This window comes from Bubalus kerabau, chromosome 22 (assembly GCF_029407905.1).
Source record: "Bubalus kerabau isolate K-KA32 ecotype Philippines breed swamp buffalo chromosome 22, PCC_UOA_SB_1v2, whole genome shotgun sequence".
Taxonomy (NCBI): domain Eukaryota; kingdom Metazoa; phylum Chordata; class Mammalia; order Artiodactyla; family Bovidae; genus Bubalus; species Bubalus kerabau.
This window is the reverse complement of record NC_073645.1, coordinates 30,000,001-30,023,356: the sequence shown is the minus strand read 5'-3', so window position 1 is coordinate 30,023,356 and position 23,356 is coordinate 30,000,001. Positions and strand designations below refer to the sequence as shown.

Sequence of the window (23,356 nt, the reverse complement as noted above, 5' to 3'; positions counted from 1 at the left end):
TATGCCTCCAAGGGAATGCACTGCCCCACCCACCCAGTTCATGATAAATCCCAAGGCTTGCTGGATTCAGAAGTAGTTTATTGGCTACCTATATATAATCTTCTGTGAGGAAAGATGATTTAACCTGTACCTGAAATGGACATCTGGGATGTAGGGGGTGATGGGGAAAAGAATACAAATGTATCATAGAAAAAAAAAATCAATACTGAAATCTAAGTCTTATATTCTCACTGAGTTTATTTGTTTTCTGCCTAAAAAAGGAAAACTTCTTTATACTCCATGTGCATCTGTCCATAAAACCTTACCCATCACTCCCAACCAACCTTAGCTATGTTCCTTCCTGCAGTGTTGTAGAACACCTTCAAGGATTAAAGAATACAAAATCCTAAGTGGAATCCATTGAGAGAGAGAAGGAAAAAAAAGTGTTTTGTTTTGCTTTTTTTAAAAACTCAGAACAGCCAATTCATTTAGTTGTTATATGCTTATACTCTCTGTACAGTGTGTTCCCAGCAAAGCAAAGACCTAGAGATTATTTGTTCTTTATGTTTCCTGTGCCCCCTGCATATCCCAGTTCCTTCTCCTTTCTGTGTTATCACCACTTAATTAATATCGTTCCTGCTGAGAGAGCCTTCCAAGACTTTCATCCTATAAATAGGATCCTGGCTCTCCAGAACACATTGATCATTCTTGCTGGTCTCTTGATACATGCCAACATGAAACACTGTTTGCGTTTTCTCCAGATGTTTAGGTTTTAATTACCGTACTGTATGTGGCACTTTCTAAATAAGCATGTGATTATTGACTTGTTGCCTCTTACTTTTATATCCTGGGCTTAATTCCTCTTGTCATTTGCTTGGGTGGTCTATATCATGTATGTATGTGACCTTTTCCTGGAGAAGGAAATGGCAGCCCATTCCAGCATTCTTGCCTGGAGAATCCCATAGGCAGAGGAGCCTGGCGGGCTACAGTTCATAGGGTCACAAAGAGTTGGATATGATTGAAGTGACTTAGCACGCATGTGACCTTTTGGGACAGAAAAGAAGTGTGCTTGGCAGTGTCCTCATCTTCTCTTAGGAAGAATGATGAAATTGTTGAATCAGGACCTAAAAGATGTTGGACGTTTTAACATGCTGCTTTTGCGTTTAACAGATAGGGAAACTGAGTCTTGAGAGTTTAGTATCTTGCCTGAGGCTGCATGCAGCTGGCAAATAAAGAACAAAGATGATTAAAGCTTTAAGTGGTAGTCGCTCAGTCATGTCCCATTCTTAGCAGACCCCATGGACTATAGCCCACCAGGCTTCTCTGTCCATGGGATTCTCCAGGCAAGAATACTGGAGTGGGTTGCCATTCCCTTCTCCAGAGGAATCTTACCGACCCAGGGATCCGACCCAGGTCTTTTGCATTGCAAGTAGATTCTTTATTGTCTGAGTTAAAGTCATCCTCAAATGCCACCTATTCCATAAAACTGAATCAATTCCGCTAACAAAACTTTCTCACTCCCCCTGATCTCCCAGGCATCTGCTTCTGTTTGCAGCACTTCTCTCTCCTGATTATAATTGTTCTTGACCCTGTGTAATCACCCCTTTAGAACGCAGGGTCCTAGATGGGATATTGTGACTTGATCCACTTTCTTGTCTCTAACAATCAGAACACAAGGTTTTGTGGTCCAGTCATACCCAACACATGGCTGAGGATTTGAACTAAACTTAGGTGGGTTTTGGACTCTTAGGCTGGATCTTGAAAAGAAAAATACAGTGTGAAACTAGCTTTGACTCATTGATTTTCTCTAATTATAAAATTAATTTTTCTAAGTAAATAAATAAGGAGTTAAAAGGAAAAAAAAATCCCTGTAGGTTTTAATAATTTCTAAGTCATAGTTTTATCTTTTTTATAATTATATAATTTTATCTTTTCTAGCCAAGAAGAGCATGATTAATATTTAAAATTCCAGGACTTTGCATAGCACTCACTTGGCATTATCTGGTGAGGCCGAGGGGAGCAAGTGTATTGTATAATACATCAAAGGGGGTGCGTGGCATTTCCCTTGGCAGACAGGCAACACTTGCTCATTCTACCCTAAGTCTTTTATCTGTCCCTTTATACACAAGATCATGCATTTGCCTCTAATCTTTTAAAAAATAATGTATGTTTCATTCATAAAGAAGTACAATGCAGGAATCCGGAAACAGAACGGAAGTTGTATTTTCCAAACTTCAGTTGAAGTGACTTTTCTGTGGGGTTTTTTTTTTTTTTTGGAAACAAATACTAACTTGCCTGCATTTAGCCTGGGCAATGATGGCTAAAGGGAGTAAGGGAGAGATCACGTCCTTTGATCCTTCCTGGGTACAGCTGAGTGTTTATACTGTTTCAGTCCATCAAACATTGTTCTGTTCTTTTCTTGAGCCTTCAAAAATCAAGTCAAATCCAAGAAAGCATGCCACATCTACATTTTTTTCCTCTGGGTGATGTTCCAACAGTCGTCCAAGCCCCTGGGTTTCAAATAAGCTACAGAATAATAAGTGTAAAGTGCTCTATTTGAAATAGGCAGAGCGCCAGGAGTAGTGGCCACCTGCAAACTCCCCTGTCACTCCAAGGTGGCCCTGGGGAGCCCTCTGGAACTCCTGGGATACACAGAACACAGTGGTAAAACAGAAAGAAAAAAAGAAAAAAAATGAAACCACTGATCTAAGCCATTCCCCCTCTGTATGGGGAACTACATTTGAAACAGCCATATACTTTGTACTATTTTATATAAATCAAAGCACTTATGATAACATCCATAGGTTGAAAAATCTTATCAAACCAGTCTATTTTATTTTAACACAGTGTGGTACAGAGTAGGTACACAGTTGATTTTTATTGACTTTTATCTCTGTCTCTCTAACACTAATTTAAAAAGGAAAGAAAAGAAAGGCAGATTTAGAATGTGCCTGGTTTTCCAGAATTTACCAGGTTAACTAGTAATTCACTGTTTTGTTTCATGAAGCTTTAAGTAGCCATGCATATCATTTTGTTGTTCTTAGAAAGAAGCTTCTTGCATAATTAAGATCATGTATTTATTATTCCTCATTTGTAAGATGTTGTGTCTATCACATATAAGTGTCTGATACATTAAATATTAATTATGAATCACTGATCTAAAAGGAAACAACTTATATTTGCATAAAGGTGAGTTTATAATGTTGATGCTATAACTCAGAGTTTTATTAGCCACATTAAAGTAACTAGCTAGATTTCAAATAAGCAGAATGTTTATAAATACCCAGTAGTGAGTGTAGTGAAAGTTGCTCTGTGTGTCCAGCTCTTTGTGACCCCATGGACTGTAGCATGCCAGGCTCCTTTGTCCATGGGATTCTCCAGGCAAGAATATTGGAGTGGGTAGCTGTTCCCCTTTCCAGGGAATCTTCCCAACCCAGGGATCGAACCCAGGTCTCCTGCATTACAGGTGGATTCTTTACCATCTAAGCCACCAGGGAAGCCCTATAAATACCCCGAGGTCAACCATTTCTAAGTTTAGGTAATGCCTTCTAGTTGACTTTAGGTGGTATTTCTTTCCCAAAGTGTGGGAAATAGAACTCCGTCTTGTGGTGTTATTCCTTTTTAACAAATGTACTTAATGAGGGTAGAGATAGCCTGCATTAATCTTGAAATATCATAAAGTAAGAGTGATCTGGAAACTGTATGCCTCTTATACCAATGAATGGGTCTCAGAAGATAGTTGTTTCTGTGGGCCAGTGGACAGAAGTTTTCTCAAAGATGGAAAGAAACCTGTATCAGAGGCTGGTCATCCTTCAAGTATGCCAAATAGGCTACCTGTGTAACCTTCTTTGGGGAGCAGATCTTTTTTTATTTAGTTACCTACCTCCTTATTTATTTATTTTTGACTCATCATCTGTCTTTATTAGAATTCTTGTTCTCTGAAGTCTGACTGGCCTAATGTTAAATGCCCATCCATTACCCTTTTATGAAGGTCAGATGCATTATTTCAGGTTGATTCCAAGCTATACTGCACTGTGGAAAATGGTCAGAGGTCTTTTCAACATTCTGGTCTGTTTGCTTCCTGCATACTCCCTGTGGTTTCTCAGAGGTTTCCATCAATTGGTGTTTGACACACTGTATCTAGAACATTTGTTTCTGGTGAACAGCCCTTACTGCAATCATGATGGATGGAGATGAATGCCCGCTGCTACAGGAAATGTGCCATATTTACTAGGGTGGGGATGTTTCACTCCAATACATCAGATCTACTCCAAGCTTTCTTTTGGTGCTGTCAGGAAAAACAGAGTTGATGTTGATGAATCTTTAATAAAATCACTACTTTTTTCCTTCCCAGGAGAAATTAAGAGAATACTTCTAGCCTCAGGAGCTGGACTGCTTCCATTTAAACAATTCCTTTTTCTGACCTGACCTTCCTCTTGACCAAATCTTCTTTTGATGGTTTTTCCCTCTGTTCTTCTAGGAATCCACTTCTCATTGTGCTGGGTCCCTAGCTGCTGACATGTTTCTCGTTCCATAACCCTCGAAGTCAACTACTTACAATAGGTTTCACAGGACAAAATACCATACCTTGTTGGTACAAGATGGACTACGATCTTCATAGGCAAAAAGGCCTGTAGTACAGCGTATACAGTCTGATGCCTGGGCCAGAGCAGTCTCTTCTTTACCTGCTTGGGGTTGTGTGTGCTTGTTTGGGCACTGGAATACTAAGTGTCTCCATGATTGACAGCATCTCCCAACCAGGAAATGAGCATACCTGTTGTGGAGAAAAGGACGATTGCAGATGAATCCAAAAAGTATAGAATGGGGGAAAATAAAACAGCCTCAATACACTGTCTCTCACAGATAAGAGAAAAGTTATAGGAGGAAAGACACAGGCGTTAAGCTCAGAGGGATGATGGTAGAGGTTAGTACAAAACATTTAGAAAACAAAATGCTGATGAGAGAAAGGTAGTAAAAGCACAGTGAACTCATAAGGTTGAAGAAAAGAAATAATAAAATCAAATGTATTCTCAGCAGTAGATTAAGAATGTCTTGAGATCTATGAGAGAGGAGGACTGGCTCATTCCCTAGGAACTTATTAAGATTTTCAGAAGGAGTACAATTTACCTTTATCTCTCTGCTCTTCCTGAGTACTTTCAAAGGGGGAAAAGATGTTGATGGCTGTGGCCGAAATTGGTTTTGCCAGGAAGGAAAAACAATTTAGACTCAAGTGTGGAGGAGTAGCAGACCTCGATCCAGGCTCCCCAGCTCCCCAGTGGCAGATTCAAATATCATCGCCACTGCCTGGGCTTAATAAACTTTTGTCCTTTTAATGCTGCCTCCCTTAGCTGCTCCCCATCCCTTTATGGAATGGGCTCTTCTATGTATGTGGACATCTGCTGGTTTCTGCACTTGTCAGGTGCTTCAACTCAGCATCTATCTTCAGTTACCATGGAGCTACACTTTGTCATTTGAAGGCAGTCATTGTGAATTTTTGCTTAGTAGAGTTGTGTCCGACTGCGACCCCATGGACTGTAGACCGACAGGTTCCTCTCTGTCCATGGGGTTCTCCAGGCAAGAATACTGGAGTGGATTGCCCTGCCTTTCTCCAGGGGATCTTCCCTTTCTCCAGGGACCAAACCTACATCTCTTACATCTCCTGCATTGGCAGGTGGGTTCTTTACCACTAACGCCATATGGGAAGCCCTAGAAGAGTCATTAATCATGTGTAATAGTTAATCTAATACACCCTGAAGCTGGTCTGACTGACTTTAAATTCCATCTAGGCCACATACTAGGTATGTACCCTTAGATAAGGTTTCATTTGTTGGTTTGTTTGTTATTAACCTCACCGCAATACTGTTTCCTTATCTCTAAAACAAAATGATTGTGTCCATATCAAGAGTTATTGATAGTTAGGAGAAGAGTTATATCAGGCAAAGAACAACAGTGCCTGACACATAGCAAGTAGTTAGTCTCATTGTTATCATTTTTATCTCTTTCGAATTATATGGTCATGCCTGATGCTATCATTTGTCAACTCAGCCAATCTTTTTAAATGACTATATTGTGCCATATCTTTTTTAAGAACTAGGAAGCGGAATAAAATAGAAGACTTTGTCTTTGCTCTTAAGGATTGTACCGTCTGGCAGAGGAGATGAGTATATAAACAGTCAACTACAGCATAGAAGTTATGAATCATAAGAGTTATGTACATAGAATTCTATTTTGGGGACCCAAGAAAGGCTTCACAGAGAAGCAAATATTTGTCAAAGGGGAAGGGAAAAAGAAGATGAAGAGTATCTTTCAGTGTATGTGTGTTGAGAAACCAGTGTTCACAGATCACAGCGCATACATAGCATTGATTGATTTGCAGATATTAAATAGATAAGCATGCACTTATTTTGATTATCTGTACCTATTTTCTGTACATATATAAATGGAAATATAGATGACTATACTGACTAATCAAACCAAAATTAAAGTCCTCATGACCCAATTAAATTAGAATTCTAACATAATAATAATAATAAAATTTTTACATTTATTATAAATTTTCACCTGTCTTTATAAAATCAATAAACAGGCAAGGATGACATTATTAAAATTGAATTAATAAATCTAAAATTTACCTTATAAATTTGATATATTCAGCATTTATCTCAACTATTTATCAGACAAAACTATTGATGAGGTTTGGAGGTACACATTTAAGAAATCAATTGACATATTTTATTGAACACCTTGGCTTGTACTCAGTTCTTTGCAAGTGTTCAGTGCAGTTCAGTCACTCAGTCGTGTCCGACTCTTTGCAACCCCATGGACTGCAGCTCGCCAGGCTTCCCTGTCCAACACCAACTCCTGGAGTTTACTCAAACTCATATCCATTGAGTTGGTGATGCCATCTAACCATCTCATCCTCTGTCATCCCCTTATCCTCCCGCTTTCAATCTTTCCCAGCATCAGGGTCTTTTCAAATAAGTCGGCTCTTCACATCAGGTGGCCAAAGTATTGGAGTTTCAGCATCATTCCTTCCAATAAATACTGCTGCTGCTAAGTCACTTCAGTCATGTCCAACTCTATGCAACCCCATAGACAGCAGCCCACCAGGCTCCGCCATCCCTGGGATTCTCCAGGCAAGAACACTGGAGTGGGTTGCCATTTCCTTCTCCAATGCATGAAAGTGAAAAGTGAAAGTGAAATCACTCAGTTGTGTCTAACTCTTCGAAACCCCATGGACTGCAGCCTACCAGGCTCCTCCATCCATGGGATTTTCCAGGCAAGAGTACTGGAGTGCGTTGCCATTGCCTTCTCTGAATATTCAGGACTGATTTCCTTTAGGATCGGCTGGTTGGATCTCCTTGCTATACAAGGCACTCTCAAGAGTCTTCTCCAACACCACAGTTCAAAAGCATCAATTCTTTGGTGCTCAGCTTTCTTTATAGTCCAAGTCTCACATCCATACATGACTACTGGAAAAAGTGTAAATGTATTGGTGAATTTAAAAAAAAAAAAAAAAAACAGTGTGAACTTCACATTGCCCTTATGGAGTTTGCATTCCCTTTGTGAGGACGCACTTAACGAACAGTGCTGGATAGAAGAGATGGATTATGTGGTACAGATGACAAAGGCTCTAAGAATCTGGAGAGGACTGTAGTCTTGGATGATCAGAAAAACATCAGGAGAAGGCTTAGATTGACCAGTGAAGCACACCAGTATTACAGAAGGTCATGGCATTCACAACAAAAAATTATAATTATTTGTACCAACAATTATTGAGTGCTAGGCAGTAGATAACCACAGAGCTGGTGGCTCAGTTGTTAAAAAAAAAAATCCATCTGCCGACTCAGGAGACACAGGAGACTTAGTGACTTAGCATGCAGGCACAGGCAGGCAGTAGAAATACAAACATGCATACAGCAGGGCCCTGTCTGCAAAGACAGGCAGGTAGAGATGAGTATGGCTTTGGCATTGGTTTAGGCACTGTACCTTTGGTTTTCTGAAATCTCACAATCTGATAATATATTTTATATGCCTTATTCTTTTTGCATCTTAGAAGTGCTCCTTACAATGCTCCTTTGACACATTGTTTATCCTAATCAGTTCAGTTTAGTCACTCAGCCATGTCCGACTCTTTGCAACTCCATGAACCACAGCACGCCAGGCTTCCCTGTCCATCACCAACTCCCAGAGTCCACCCAAACCCATGTCCATTGAGTCGGGGATGCCATCCAACCATCTCATCCTCTGTTGTCCCCTTCTCCTCCTGCCCTCAATCTTTCCCAGCATCAGGGTCTTTTCAAATGAGTCAGCTCTTTGCATCAGGTGGCCAAAGTATTGGAGTTTCTGCTTCAACATCAGTCCTACCAATGAACACCCAGGACTGATCTCCTTTAGGATAGACTGGTTGGATCTCCTTGCAGTCCAACAGCCTCTCAAGAGTCTTCTCCAACACCACAGTTCAAAAGCATAAATTCTTCAGCACTCAGCCTTCTTTATAGTCCAACTCTCACATCCATACATGACCACTGGAAAAACCATATAGCCTTGACTAGACGGACATTTGCTGACAAAGTAATGTCTCTGCTTTTTAATGTGCTGTCTAGGTTGGTCACAACTTTCCTTCCAAGGAGTAAGCGTCTTTTAATTTTATGGCTGCAATCACCATCTGCAGTGATTTTGGAGCCCAGAAAAATAAAAAGTCAGCCACTGTTTCCACTGTTTCCCCATCTATTTGCCAGGAAGTAGTGGGACTGGATGCCATGATCTTAGTTTTCTGAATGTTGAGCTTTAAGCCAACTTTTTCACTCTCCTCTCTCACTTTCATCAAGAGGCTTTTTAGTTCCTCTTCACTTTCTGCCATAAGGGTGGTGTCATCTGCATATCTTAGGTTATTGATATTTCTCCTGACAATCTTGATTCCAGCTTGTGCTTCTTCCAGCCCAGCGTTTCTCATGATGTACTCTGCATATAAGTTAAATAAGCAGGGTGACAATATGCAGCCTTGATGTACTCCTTTTCCTATTTGGAACCAGTCTGTTGTTCCATGTCCAGTTCTAACTGTTGCTTCCTGACCTGCATACAGGTTTCTCAAGAGACAGGTCAGGTGGTCTGGTATTCCCATCTCTTTCAGAATTTTCCAGTTAGCCTAATAGTTGATTTTAAAAATATAGGAAACTTATTAAACACTTAGGAGAGCACCCAGATCAGGGGAGTAGGTGAATATTGGGGGATGATGGTGAAATGAGAAGAATGGAGTGAAACATGGCCATAAGAGAAGCAGTCTAAATAGTCAAGGGGGCTCAGTCAGGTCCTTCTGATTTGGGGGATTGACAGGGAATGCTAATGTTTCAATTAGTAGTTGTTCATCTTTTTTGCCACTACTTTTAAAAAGGGGCCAAAAATTCTCTTAGAAAAGCAGCAATAATAAATGCTGATGCTTTCCTCTACAGTAACCCCAATTTCACAAGGATGATTGTTGCTTTAGGATCCAAACCACCCATCCAGCTTGACTCACATAATCAGTGTGTTTGAATTCCGGAGGCATCTAGGAAAAGAGCCGAACTTCTGCTGGACTTCCCTGGTGGCTCAGGCAGTAAAGAATCCACCTGCTGTGCGGGAGACCTGGGTTCGATTCCTAGGTCGGGAAGATCCCCTGGAGGAGGGCATGGCAACCCACTCCAGTATTCTTGACTGGAGAATCCCATGGACAGAGGATCCTGGCAGGCTACAGTCCATGGGGTCCCACAGAGCCACAAACAATTGAGCGACTAAGCACATCTGCTAGGAAAAAAGACACTGGACCTCAAGAAGACACTCGTCTGATACGAGAAGCAGTCTGTTTGCTTTTGAAACCTTTTGTGGTGTGTTTGTGTGTACGCACCTCTTATGGTTTATGACTGCGTTATTTAACCATCAGATTTACATATTTTCTCAAGTGGTTACTGCTGTCTCTGTTTCCAGGGCCCAAGCCCTTCCTGCTTCTATTTGGAAGTGCATTACTGACATTTACAAACTCCCATGGAGGACTCAGTCAATTACCACCATAGAGGCCCATTGTTCCAAGAGAGTTGACCTTTACCCCTAGGCACCAATTAAAATCTATTGCTTCTTACCCCTGCAGTGCTTGTTGTAATTCTGGCTCCATGCCTGGTGTAATTGGTGGGATGCTTTCTTCTTAGATGAAGAATCTTGTTTTTCTTCCTCAAACCCTAAGACGTTGACTTGTGAATGGAAACGTATGTTTTCTCTGGAAGAAAAAGAAGCAGACCCCCAGAGTTAACAAGTTTCCAATTCAATCACCTTTTGTGTCAACACCGAAGACGACCCTAAATAAATAAAATAATTAGGCAAAAATTGGGACATTGCCTGCAGGTTTACTCTAGACCCACATGTCGGCAGAGCTCACCAATTACTTCAAGATGGTGATTTGTTGCTAATTGCAGGGCTGTTCTGCCATAGGCATAGTTGGCCTGTTCCATGGCAGGCTGTTAGAGGGACTGAAGCCCCAGAGTGCAGACGTCAGGCACAGAGCCCTCTGCACATTAAATTATATGTATTCCTAGTGCATATCTAGGATGGTAGCCTTTTAGGTAATCTTAAATTTCTTTCTTTCTTTAATGGAACGTGAGATCCAGGCATTTAGAGCCAGAGTAGTTTGTCAGATCACAGATGTTCATCATGAGAAGATTGTTATCTCTGGGTTGACAATAGCCTTAAGATGTGCTAATTTAACGGAATAAATTTGATAATGTATTCAGAGGTTTATCATCTCTTTTGTAATTATTTCCACTCTTGACTTCTTTTCCTCCGTCTTCTGTTGTGATGGAGGTGTGATGCTACTGACATTTTGATGAAGTATGAAGCCAAATTCTACCAAACCAGTTACTTTAGTAGACATGGCCATCTGTAAACACAGTGGCCCAGGAAGGAGTCTGTCTGTACTCACATTGAGACAAGAAGTCCTGATTTGCTAGAAGTAAATGGAGCTTGAAATTTGCCTCTCATTGTTCAGTTTGAAATTCCAGATCTAAGCAAGTTGAAGTTGGACAGGAAGCACCATCCTCTTCTTATAGGAATAGCCACTTTCTCCCAGCTCCTCCCTGCACTGCTAATGCAAACAACCAGACAGAAAATGAAATTAATTCTTTGATTTGCAGAAGGGAAAATGGTTCCCACAGTTTTATTATCCTCCCCCATTTCCCCTGTCTTTACTAGTTGAAATTTTATAGACTCATGAAGATTATACTTGTATGAGGGCTTAAATTTTCCCAGGAGCTACAACACTGTTTTTCCCACTTCAGAGGTCTTGGTAGAGCCCGAGTCGAGCACGGTGAGTGGGGATCACCTGGATCCCTGGAGGGCCATGTGAGCATCCCATTTCCCAGCAACCAATGGGAGCTGGTTAAGTTCATATGATAAAGCCCAGATTATCTAGCCCAAACCATTTGGCTCCATTTATTACAAAGTTTCACCCATGGTTCATTATCTTCCTCCTATACAAACCCAACTCGGGGGAATTACAAAGAAGTCTGAAATAAATACACAGGAGAGAACAGTGTTGAAATTGGATATTACCTGTCTACAACTGCTTAGTTCATTTCTCCTTTCATTTCCATCCCTTCTTCTCTCCCTCCCTCCTTTCTTCTTCCCTTCTTTGTGCCCATCTTTCCTTCCTTCTCTCCCAAAGCTCATTTATGTGAAAGAGGGAGTAATGAGAACACCTTATATATTTAAAACAGAATAGGTTTTCAAAATGTTTAGATGAATGTATATGTGTGTAATCATCTCATCTTTACAAAAACTTTGTGAGGTGGGGATAGGAAAAGTTACATTATTTTACATCTGACATCCAGTTAGTAGCTGGTAGTCTTTAACTAGACTTTGCATTTTGGGTCTGTATTTATTCTCTCTTAGTTTACATTTTCCAAACATTGCTGCAGTTTTCTAGTCTGAGGCTAAGTGCTGATTCCTCTATAGAACTTTAATGAATTTCATGTATTAAATATGAATTATATAATCTCAGATAAAATGCAAAGCACAGAGCAAATGTAAAGGCAAAACCATATGTCATATTTTAAGTCAGCTTGTATAAAATCATCCAGCCTCCGGCTTATCATTTCTTGATAGCAGCCTTGACAGCTTTACAGGATAAGCCTGATGTCTTAAAAAATCTGACAAAGATTCCACATAGAGAGTCCTTATTTTAACCCCAGGTTCTGGTACTGGCTCCCAGGAAGAACTCAGTCAATATTTGCTGCTAAAAAAAACAAAACAACAACAACAACAAAACTTAAGTAAACAATAAATGAATGAATGAGTAAGTAAAAGGAAATTCAAGAATTTTTTTTTCCCTTAGTACCTCTAAGGTTAGAGGTGCCAACAATAATCAGGATAGATTTGCTATGGCAGGAGGCTGGGCGGTGACCCTTACGGTACTTTCCTCCTCTGTCATGTAACTCCTGTAATGGGCATTATTCCTCGCCTGGCCTCTGAGCTTCCCCGGAGGCCCAATAGGCCTTCTGTGTACTTAAAATTTATATCATTCTGGGTGGTTATTTTCTACCAGAAGGAATGCAGATCAGAAACGCACCCATCCCATCGCCATATCCATGACCAGTGACGTGAAGAATAAGGCAACCAGCCAGTTTGGGGCATAGGATCTGCTTAAAGGTAGATTCCATTGTCCTGAATGATGCTCTTTGGAGAAATCACAACTGAGCAATGGTCCTTCTGTCACTGCAGGCACACACTGCCATGGACTTCTTCTTCTTCTCGTAGAGCTTCATTCATGGGTTCTGATTAGACCCGTGACCCCATCATTGCCTTTAATCATTGAGCTACTATACCATCACTGAATCTCTAGGTACCCACTTTTTCTGTAGGAGCCACATTTTTTTAGAAAAGAGACTCTCTTCTTCCAGGCAACTTCTTCTATAGCATCAGTGAGAAACAAAAAATATTATTTACTCTTCTATGATTGGGCACATGGGCCCTCATAAATGAACCTCTTGCACCCAGCCACAATGTTTTCTTTCTTTTATTCTATATCACGTATACATGATTAAAACTGTGAGAGGGAGAAATATAAAAGGAAGTATTAGAAAGGCCATTGTTTAAATTATACCTAAGTTGAGAGCAAAAGGAGAAGAGGGTGGCAGAGAAAGAGATGATTGGATAGCATCACCGAGTCAATGGACATGAACTTAGGCAAACTCCAGGACATAGTGAAGGACACAGAGGCCTGGCATGCTGCAATCCATGGGGTCGCAAAGAGTTAGCCATGACTTATTGATGAATAACAGCTAGTTATAACCAGAAACTTCCCTTAAGCCTCTTAAATTAAGTGGTGTTTGAAGTAACCCAGACTCACACTTTTCAAAGAAATAGTAGAAAAACAACGGTGCATACTTCTCAAGTCGGTGATTGTAATAAACTATAAGCTGTAAGATATGCACATGTGAAATGTGCTGAGAACATTCCCATGCGTGATGATAGTTGATGCAGAAAGGAAACAAAACAAAACTTTGAAACCAGGGTAACTGCCATTAATGACATTTTATGCTGAGAAAACTAAGGCTCAGAGAGTGGGTTGTCCAGATTGTGTAGCTGATACTTACACCAGGACTTGACAACATGGAAATTTTCCTAAGCTTTTTGCTTAACATTTACCCTCCCTGAATATTAACTAAAGAGTATAATCTCCCTAGGGCCACAGTTATTTCTTCTAATGGCGCATGTGAGGTAATTCCTTCTGCTCAATGAAGCAAGAGCAGTAACAATAATTCTAGTTTTGACCATTTATAAAGACTACTGTGGTCTCCCTGGTGGCTCAGGCGGTGAAGAATCTGCCTGCATTGCAGGAGGCCCAGGTTCAATCCCTGGGTCAGGAAGATCCCCTGGAGAAGGGGATGGCTACCCACTCCAATAGTCTTGCCTGGAGAAGTCCATGGACAGAGGAGCCTAGTGGGCTACAGTCCTTGGGGTCGCAAGGAGTCAGACATGACTTCACAACTAACACACATCCATCCAACACACTGTGGCTTGAGTGTTCTAGTATCTTTGGATTTCTCTCTACATATATATGAAAATACTTGAAGATATGTCCACTTGTCTTTCTGAGATTCATAGGAAGTAGTGGCTAAATTAGTACTGCTGCTAAGTCGCTTCAGTCGTGTCCAACTCTGTGCAACCCCATGGACGGCAGCCCACTAGGCTCCTCTGTCCCTGGGATTCTCCAGGCAAGAACACTGGAGTGGGTTGCCATTTCCTTCTCCAATGCAGGAAAGTGAAAAGTGAAAGTGAAGTAGCTCAGTCGTGCCCGACTCTTAGCAACCCCATGGACTACAGCCTACCAGGCTCCTCCATCCATGGGATTTTCCAGGCAAGAGTATTGGAGTGGGGTGCCATTGCCTTCTCCAAGTCCATGACTATAAAACACATGTTATGTATTTGGAACCAGCTGCCCTCTACTGGACAGTGGAAAATTTGATGTGAAATTAGATTGTTTCTCTCCATGTGTCCCTTTGACATTAAGACTGGGCTCCTTATGCCCCTAGCAGAAAGACGGCTGTGTTAGGCACTCGGCCACTGTATGGAATAAAGATCCTGAACACACAGATGTATTTGGGGCATCTCTGAGATTTAAGGAAGTGATGAAACCCAGTCTCAGGAGTGAATTAGGAAAGCTCAAGGCGCAGGTGGCATGGTGCCCTTCTACTCTTCTACTGGAGAATGTAGTGGAGGGGCTAGAATAAATCATTCATAGAACAGCTTACTAGCAATGTAACTTTGCAGAGGTGCGGGAGGCTGCTTTTATAGTATTTTCTACGATGTTTGATAAGCTCAGGGAGGGGAGCTTCTTGAAATTTTATTTTTTGAGAGTTCCACTCCATTATTCCAGAATTCTAATTCCATTCCTTTGCACGGCAAGTGACTCTGTCTTGGTATGAAACACAGGCAGCCCACACAGGCTTATTAGATACAAACTGCTATTCAAAGATCCCATGAGAGAGCTACATGAAAAAATGCAGGTGTTTTTTGAAAAACGAGTTTGGGAATAAATTCTAACACGTGCCGTGGCCTGCAGGAAGAGTGAAAAGAGGGGTTATCATTGCTTTGAGATTGGACCAGTAAAAGGGTAATTTTAAGGAAGCATTGATATGTGAACTTTCATCTATCACTGAATTCAATCTAACTTTTCCACCTTCCAGAAAGAAGAATGGTAGTAAACATGGATGCTTTTTATTTCATGTCTATGAGATCTCCTCTTCCCCACCCAATAACACTAGTTAAGCAAAATGTATTAAAACACACACACACACAACATTAACAAGGGGAGAAGATGACTCTTGTTTGAAAAGAGACATGAATGCACAGAGAGGGTTCTCTCACTTTCATCCAGGGCTGGGTGCTCAGACCAGCCTACCAAACAGATTCTCGAGATGTTGGTCACAGTGAAGGAGAGTTTGTGAAGGCTGTAGAATGAGTGGAAGAATAAATACACTGGACACCGCCAGATGCTCCTTTTCTAGCCCCTTTCTTTGTACTCAGCAGCTCAGCCTTCCTTTGCCCCAGCATCTCCAAAGCTAAGCTGCCACTCATCTCTGCTTTGTGGTTTGGCTGTCATGTCTTTCCAGTCCCTGCCTTTTGACAAGTGGAATTGAACAGGGCTGGCAGGGGGATCCTGGCAAGATGTGAGAGCTCCATGGGAGACCAATACAGATAGGATCCCGCTGTCTTCTCAAAAGGGCAGCCTGACTGTCGAGTCTCTCAGCCAAGTGAAGAATGAGTTCCTCCATCCCTGGCACCTCTGTCCCTTTGCCAAGTCCAAAGTCAAACTTCATTTCTGATGTCCAGGAACTTGGAAGACGCTGTTAGTCTGGGAGGATTTTTCCCTTTTGTTTTGTTTTTATGTATTTTTTTAAAATTGCATATCTACATAGCCCCTCCCTCCAAAGCAAACAAACAAACAAAATTAAAAAAAAACAAAAACAAAAACAAAGAGAGAAAGTGTAGCTTGGCTAGGAGAAAATTATGTAAAGAAGGAATCTGAGTCTGATGACCGAGCTGGAATCCCACATCTTGTTTTCTTTACAACTGGCCATGAAATGGACAACTGCTTTGAAACCTCTTGGCTTCTCTCTGAACAAGTTCAGTATCCTTTTTATTTCCATTTGTTCTTCTGGTTTAACTCTAAAGTTTTGTAGGAAAACAGGAAGAAATACTGTGACTGCTGTATGGGGCAGCAGGGAAGGGGCTGAAAGCATCAGGGGATGTGATAACTGTCCTCCCTGCTCTAGGTGACAGGTGAAGAGTGGTCGGTTAAGAGTGTGGCTCCTGGAGGCAGCCAGCCTCCACCCAAATCCCAGCATCAGTGGCTTTAACACGTGTGCTGGAGGACATACTCCTCCCTGCAGTGGGGGAGATCACGTGGATGAGGGGTGTGAATATGAAATGAAACAACACACTCTGTATACCTGATATTAATATAATACTGTAAATAAACTATACCTCAATAAAAATAAAAAAGGAAATGACACAAATAAGCCGAACTGTGACTGCGCTTGAGTACAGACTGTATGTTAGAACCTCATTTTCTTTCAAGGTACTAGGTTTTTGCCTTTTGTAAACTCAAAATCCAGTGGACATTTCGATTCAGATGTGCCCTTTGTGGGCAAATTCAAAGTGCAATTGAAAAGTAGATTTCCTCCTTACCATGGAAGATCATGTAGGGAGCTTTTGCTACAAGGGACAGATGGTCCTATTTTAGGCAATCATGAGGAGTGCTTGGACCAGTCTTGGAGAAAGTGAAGCCCAGAGGGGTTTGAGCCATTTCTTTTGAGATGCAAATAAAGTGGTTTTATTTCAGAACCCTGAACATCTTATTCCATCTAGAATATGGAGAAAGTACTAATTCTCCTTCATCTCAGGATCATTAAGAGAAAAATGCAATTGTATATCAAAAGACACTTTGATAGTTGAAAAATAAGGTTCAGATATACACAATCAATGATTTTATAGTTATTTGCAAGATGATTTTTTGGGAAAAATTTGACCATGGGGAAGGAGGATGTGTTTTATATGGAAGTTGAGATACGGACAATGTGAATGGGGAAAGTAAAAAGAAGTAGGAAGCAGATTACTGGAGGATTACATTTTGCGGTCGTTGGGAAGAGGCGGGGGGGCTCAATTTTTGCAAAATTATAACAGGAAAGGACCACCTATAATGCAGAAGGAATTTTAGAAAGAAAACAAAGACACCTAACTAGCATGAAGGCAGCAGAATCTTCTGGTTTTAATTACCACCCTTGTTAACAAAAGTCATCATCCATCACTTTGCCTTAAATATACTCTTCTCTGATGTACCTGCAAAGCCACAGTTTGGGATACCACTATTTCTTCATCTGTGAGTAGGGATAATACATGTATCCTGTTAGCTCATTATATGGTGGCAAGGACCAGGAAGTCACGAACACAGAGGGGCACATATTTATTGAATTGAATTACGTATTCTAAAACTACATTAATACTATAATGAGGAAACTTGAGAGAGTGTGTGATTAATCCCTACAGGACAGGCTTTTGAAGGACTGTTAGAAAGAGAAAATTTTTGAGCTGGAAATCAGACAATGGGAAGACTTCAAGAATGCTTTGATATTGTAAGCTAATGAAGGAATCATTGCAGATGATGAAGGAGGCTATGGTGACTAGGTCAACTGTACATATTCTGCAAGTGACTTAACTCCAGAAACATGATTTTAACCCAAAAGCAGTTGAAGCTCAGCAGCTGGTATCTTATTGGCAGAAGAACACACGAAGATGGCAGGAGAATAGGCTTTTGTCATAAACTGCCTAGTGGAATCCAATTACTTGGAATTAATATCACAACCCTTGCAGAATGTTTCCAGGGAGGCTTAATGACTCTGAGTGATCAGGACCTCCTTTTACATCTCAGTGAAAAGCCTGCAAAACTACAGCCAGAAATCAGCAGGCAAGAGAAGTCACTATTTTTGTATAGAGCTGCAAACTCAACATCTGAGCCCAAAGGGGAGGGGCAGACAATAGGGCCTTTGGGCTTTTGAGCTAGAGATGGCAACCAGAGTCCCAGTGCTTAGTCAGTGAACCAGTTTATTATATCATGTCTTATGGACCATTTAAACTGAAGTTTACATTTTCAAAAGGGACAACTTCGTATTCAATGTTGTGGTTTGGTCTCTATCCAGACACAAACATCAGGAGGAGAAAAGGGTTTTTGTTTTTTCTTTTTTAACATATCCAGCCCTGAATCTTCCTATGGGCTTCTAATGTGGCTGCTGCTGCTGCTGCTAAGTCGCTTCAGTCGTGTCCAACTCTGTGCGACCCCATAGACGGCAGCCCACCAGGCTCCCCTGTCCCTGGGATTCTCCAGGCAAGAACACTGGAGTGGGTTGCCATTTCCTTCTCCAATGCATGAAGGTGAAAAGTGAAAGTGAAGTCGCTCAGTCCTGTACGACTCTGAGCGACCCCATGGACTGCAGCCTACTGGGCTCCTCCGTCCACAGGATTTTCCAGGCAAGAATACTGGAGTGGGGTGCCATCGCCTTCTCCGTTCTAATGTGAAGCTGGTGGTAAAGAATCTGCCAGGTGGCACTAGTGATAAAGAACCAGCCTGCCAATTCAGGAGATGTAAAAGATGCAGGTTCAATCCCTGGGTCAAGAAGATCCCCTGGAGGAGGGCGTGGCAACGCACTCTAGTGCACTTGACTGGAGAATCCCATGGACAGAGGAGACTGGTGGGCTACTGTCCATGGGGCTCACAAAGAGCTGGACACAACTGAAGTGACTTAGCACAGCATACAGCAGCACACGACATCCTCCTAAGTGATGAAAACCCTGTCTCCCTTATTTATTTCTTTTCTTCCTAAGCAGATCCATGTTAGCAAAAGAAAAAAAAAAACTTTGGTGGTGTCATTGACCTACATTACACTACAAGCTAAGCAGCTACAGAAGTAATCTAAAGGGAAAGATGAGAAAGAAAGGGAAAGCTTGTTAGGTTCCCCTGAGTTAATCTCATTGTGCTTAATTTCCAAGAGAAGGATGGTAAACATATGTGCTTTTCTCGCATGCCTTTATTGATATTCTATTCAGGGCTCTGAAAATTAAAATACAGTGTCTCAGCTCCACTTATAGCAGGATACTGAGTGAGTGGGACAGGATGTTGAAAAGAGCCAAGCAATTATGCATTTGTCATGGGTAATAGGGAAGGTGGAGTTTCCTTCTTTATTTAAAAGGCTTCCTCTCCCATCAAATAGGCTCTCGTCCCACAGGATTTTGCTTGCTCAATAATTTGTAGTTTCAGCATTGTTCTGAATACCCAAGTGTAGAGGTGACTCCATCAGACACTGTTTTCTTTATTTCCTGTAGATTATTGTGATATGCAAAAGATATATTAATAAGATAAAATAAAAACTAATAAATGCCATACCCAAATGCCACATGGGCACATAAATCAGTTTTCTGATGGCATGACTGTTGGGAACTCTGCATGACAAGCCAGTCAACAGGCTGAATGACCTTGAGCAACTTGTCTAATCTTTCTGGCATGTGGGAATAAAACAACATCATAGGATTTTTTTTTTTTTTTTTAAGGAGTTAAATGGATAGTAACCTTAAGATCCCATGTAAATGCTGTGGGTCCTTACTGATTAACATATTGTAGTTTCTTTGATGCTTACTGCAATCTATTCTCTTTACCTGATCTTTATACTTTGTAAACTAAGTAGCAATTTGCAGCTGCTGGCTTTCTGCATGGGGGCCCTGAAGGTAATAGATTCCAAGCCTTACCTCTTCAAGGAGCAAGTTAATCCTTTAAAATCTCATCATCCTTATCCTTCTGATACTTGTTTGATAATATCCTTTAATCTAACCAATTGATTTGTTATCTCTAAACACCATTTTCATATAATTTGCAGCTATGATGTCCATTAGCAAGTGATTACAGTGAGTAAACTTAAATGCTGTATACTGAGAAATAAAATACCTTTTCAAGTTCTTTGAAAGGCCTAGAAGTGATAAATCTGTAATTCTTAGGAAGGCTTTAAAGGTTATGACAATTGGATCCTAAGATTGATACAAATGGTTTTGCAGTTCAATATCTCGTATTTATAGTTCTCACATAATCTTCGGGCATGAGTGAAAGGTCATTCTGGAAATATGAAATAACCAGGAACTATTTGCAAAAAGTATATATAAATAAGTACCCTTTTCATAGAGCACTTATATCCCATATCATGGGTTATCTATCTTTATAAATAGTGATATTCTTTCCCAGAATGTCTACTTTATTTCTGAGTATATCTCTGTGTTGTGGGGTTGCTACAATATACTATGTTTATTAAGAGAGCCACATATTTGAATATCATTTGTGGGTGTGACACGCTAGGGGATTCTAGTGCTCTATTTAGGTGAATGTTCAGATAACTGAAGCTTATCTTTAGAAGGCTGTAGTGCCTTCCCTTCTTTTATTTTACTTAAAAAGTTTTCAAAATTATATCCTCACCTTCCTTATTAAACAAAGCATTCTATATTCATTATTTCCTTCATTATATGAAGTTTAAATGTATTATTATTCTTCCCAGTGGCTGTGGTATGTAAGTGTTATCTATCTCCTTTATTGATTTTTTTTCCCTTTTCAGTAACCTGCTTCTCTTACTTCTGTTTATCATACAGAAGAACTTGTCCTTGGAAAAATAGCTTTCTCAAAGCTACATTCTTAAGGTTTCACTATGCTACTTTTAAAAGGAATTTTCGAATATGAAATAGAAAAAAAAAATGAAAGTTTTGTAAAGACTTAAATTGAAACAATTACATTTTGATTAGGTGCTTATTAAAGCAAAGGACTTCTGTGAACCTCTGAACTTGCACCTTTCGTATTAACCTGTAGCATTTCTCTGACAAAGAGGCCCATTCTTTCTAAATGCCATCAATTTTCCCTGCCTGGCTTCTTATTCGCATCCTGTAATACTTTCAGATGCTGGTGTTTGCTTATTACTGATGCATCACTGTGAAACTTTAGCTTGATTCTCCCAATCTTCTAGGATGCAGATTTGCTAGAATGATAGCTATATTGGAAGTTCCTTGCAGCATCTTCAGAGTAGAGTCACGCAGTATATCTGAAACAGAGAAGAACTGGGTACCTTCTGATGAAAAATAAAAAGAATCGGAAGCATCTTCTTGCCCCTGCTTCCATCCTCCTTTCCTCTAGAATGGGTGACAGAGCCCCACAGAAATGGGCCAGATTTCCATCATTATGACATTCCTAGGTTGGCCAAGAGCCTTCCATTGAGAAAAGAGCATGGCCCAGAGTCACACCACAGGCTCAACTAATGACACCGAGCTCAGTGAATGACGTGCTTCCTGCTCTGGGGTGGGGATGTGAACAATGGGCTTCGAAGGGCAATGTAAAATATATCTGAAGGGAAACACATGCTATCATGGGTTTTCAAATTGCTTTCAGGCCACTCAACTCTGTTTGTCAGGGTTTTATGGTCCTCTGCCAAACGCCCAGCCATGTCACAGACAAAGCCACACTCTTTAATTGATTGAGCCATCACTTATCGACCATCTACTATGTGTGAGGTGATAGTCTGGGTATGGAATAAGGTGAGCAGGGTATATTTTCTCTATGTTAGCAATCTAGTAAAAGATGTATGTTATACCATATCGGAAATACTTAACTTCTAGTTGATATGTCACATAGAAGGCAGGTTTCCTTAAATAAAAGCTCTTGGGAGGAGAATCTGACCCAGATTTAGGGTAGGCATGAGGGTTAGGAAAAGGGCTTCCTTGATAGCTCAGTTAGTAAAGAATCCACTTGCAGTGCAGGAGACCTGGGTCTGATCCCTGGGTCGGAAAGATCCCCTGGTGAAGGGAAAGGCTATCTACTCCAGTATTCTGTCCTGGAGAATTCCATGGACTATATAGTCCAAGGAGTCGCAAAGAGTCAGACACAACTGAGTGACTTTAAGGCATTCCAGGGGAGTGATAAGTGGAATTAGGAAAATAAAGAGGACTCAGTTTATTCTTAGTGCAGGAAGAAAGAAAATCCATCTGGCTGAGCAAACAGCAGTGAGAAAGAACAGTCAAGGCTGGCAGATAGTCCCAGAGAATCACTTAGAGTTGTGGTTGGAGAAACTGAGTTATGCAAACCAGGGGTCAGATCATGAACGGTTTTGTATACCATGCTGAGGATGTTAAATACTATGCTGAAAGGGACAGAATTACACTATAAATTTTAGACAGAAGATGAGCACAATCATATATCTGTCAAGTGCTGGTGCAAAAGGCTAAGAGGCAGGAGGAGTTTTCACCCTGAAGAATTTTAAGAATTCCCTCATGCCTTCATTGCCTTTCCAAGATTCTGAGATGTAAGCTGTGTTCCCACTGCTATTAATAAAAAACTCTTTATACTTACTTAACATTTGCTCTGGAGAAGGCAATGGCACCCTACTCCAGTACTCTTGCCTGGAAAACCCCATGGATGGAGGAGCCTGGTAGGCTGCAGTCCATGAGGTCGCTAAGAGTTGGACAGGACTGAGCGACTTCACTTTCACTTTTCACTGTCATGCGTTGGAGGAGGAAATGGCAACCCACTCCAGTGTTCTTGCCTGGAGAATCCCATGGACAGAGGAGCCTGGTGGCCTGCCGTCTAGGGGGTCGCACAGAATCGGACACGACTGAAGCAACTTAGCAGCAGCAGCAGCAGCAACATTTGCTCAGGGACTTCTGTGGAAGAATTTAGCTTTGGTGATTTAAACACAAAATTTCTCTGAATCTGGGAATAGTATTAGCTGAGCTTAGAGTTCAGGAAGATTGCAGGGGTATCTGCAGATGTTTTGCTTTCCTGAAACAAGGTGTTTAGGTATGCAGCTAGTGTACTTTCCTTCATCTCTTGTCCCGGGTGACATCCAAGGCACATGCGGCCTGGATCCATAACATCACTGACCTAGAAGTTTCTTCTTCTCAAGCGTTGTTTCCAGACGTCCAGATCTCAGAACATAATCCTCCCTTGTCTGTTCTGAAAAACATTTCACTATACATTTTCTCCCAGAGCATGAGATTAATTATTTCCATACACACAGCTGTTAATTATGTATCCAAACTGCGATTGATGTGGCAACTTGCCGAATTAGTCCCCAGGCATACTGTCTCCATTTTTGAATAAGAAGAGATTTTCTTTGATGCAGTGATTATGACAAGTACTTTTCCTCTCTGTCTCTCACACATCAATTTGTTTGAATAACTTGCACCTTGTCCAACTTTCTCTAACAAAACACTGGGATTCTAAATGCTCTCCTTTTTTGACACTATTCCCACAAATTGGCCCCGTATCCTTCTC

At 41.0% G+C, this 23,356-nt stretch overlaps 1 protein-coding gene and 1 long non-coding RNA gene across 5 annotated transcripts in view; one reads left to right on the top strand and one right to left on the bottom strand.

Annotated features, from left to right (window-relative positions):
- SORCS1 (sortilin related VPS10 domain containing receptor 1) overlaps nt 1-23,356 on the top strand; it is a 579,121-nt gene that overhangs the window by 329,413 nt on the left and 226,352 nt on the right. The window lies entirely within an intron of this gene.
- Nucleotides 2,124-11,331, bottom strand: LOC129636962 (uncharacterized). 2 transcript variants are annotated; one of them, XR_008707235.1, is made up of 4 exons: nt 10,928-11,331; nt 10,095-10,228; nt 4,567-4,753; nt 2,124-2,621 (listed from the first exon to the last, which is right to left on the bottom strand). It is a non-coding gene; the product is annotated as an uncharacterized LOC129636962 (long non-coding RNA). The 2 variants fall into 2 exon arrangements; XR_008707234.1 differs by having other exon boundaries at nt 10,095-11,331.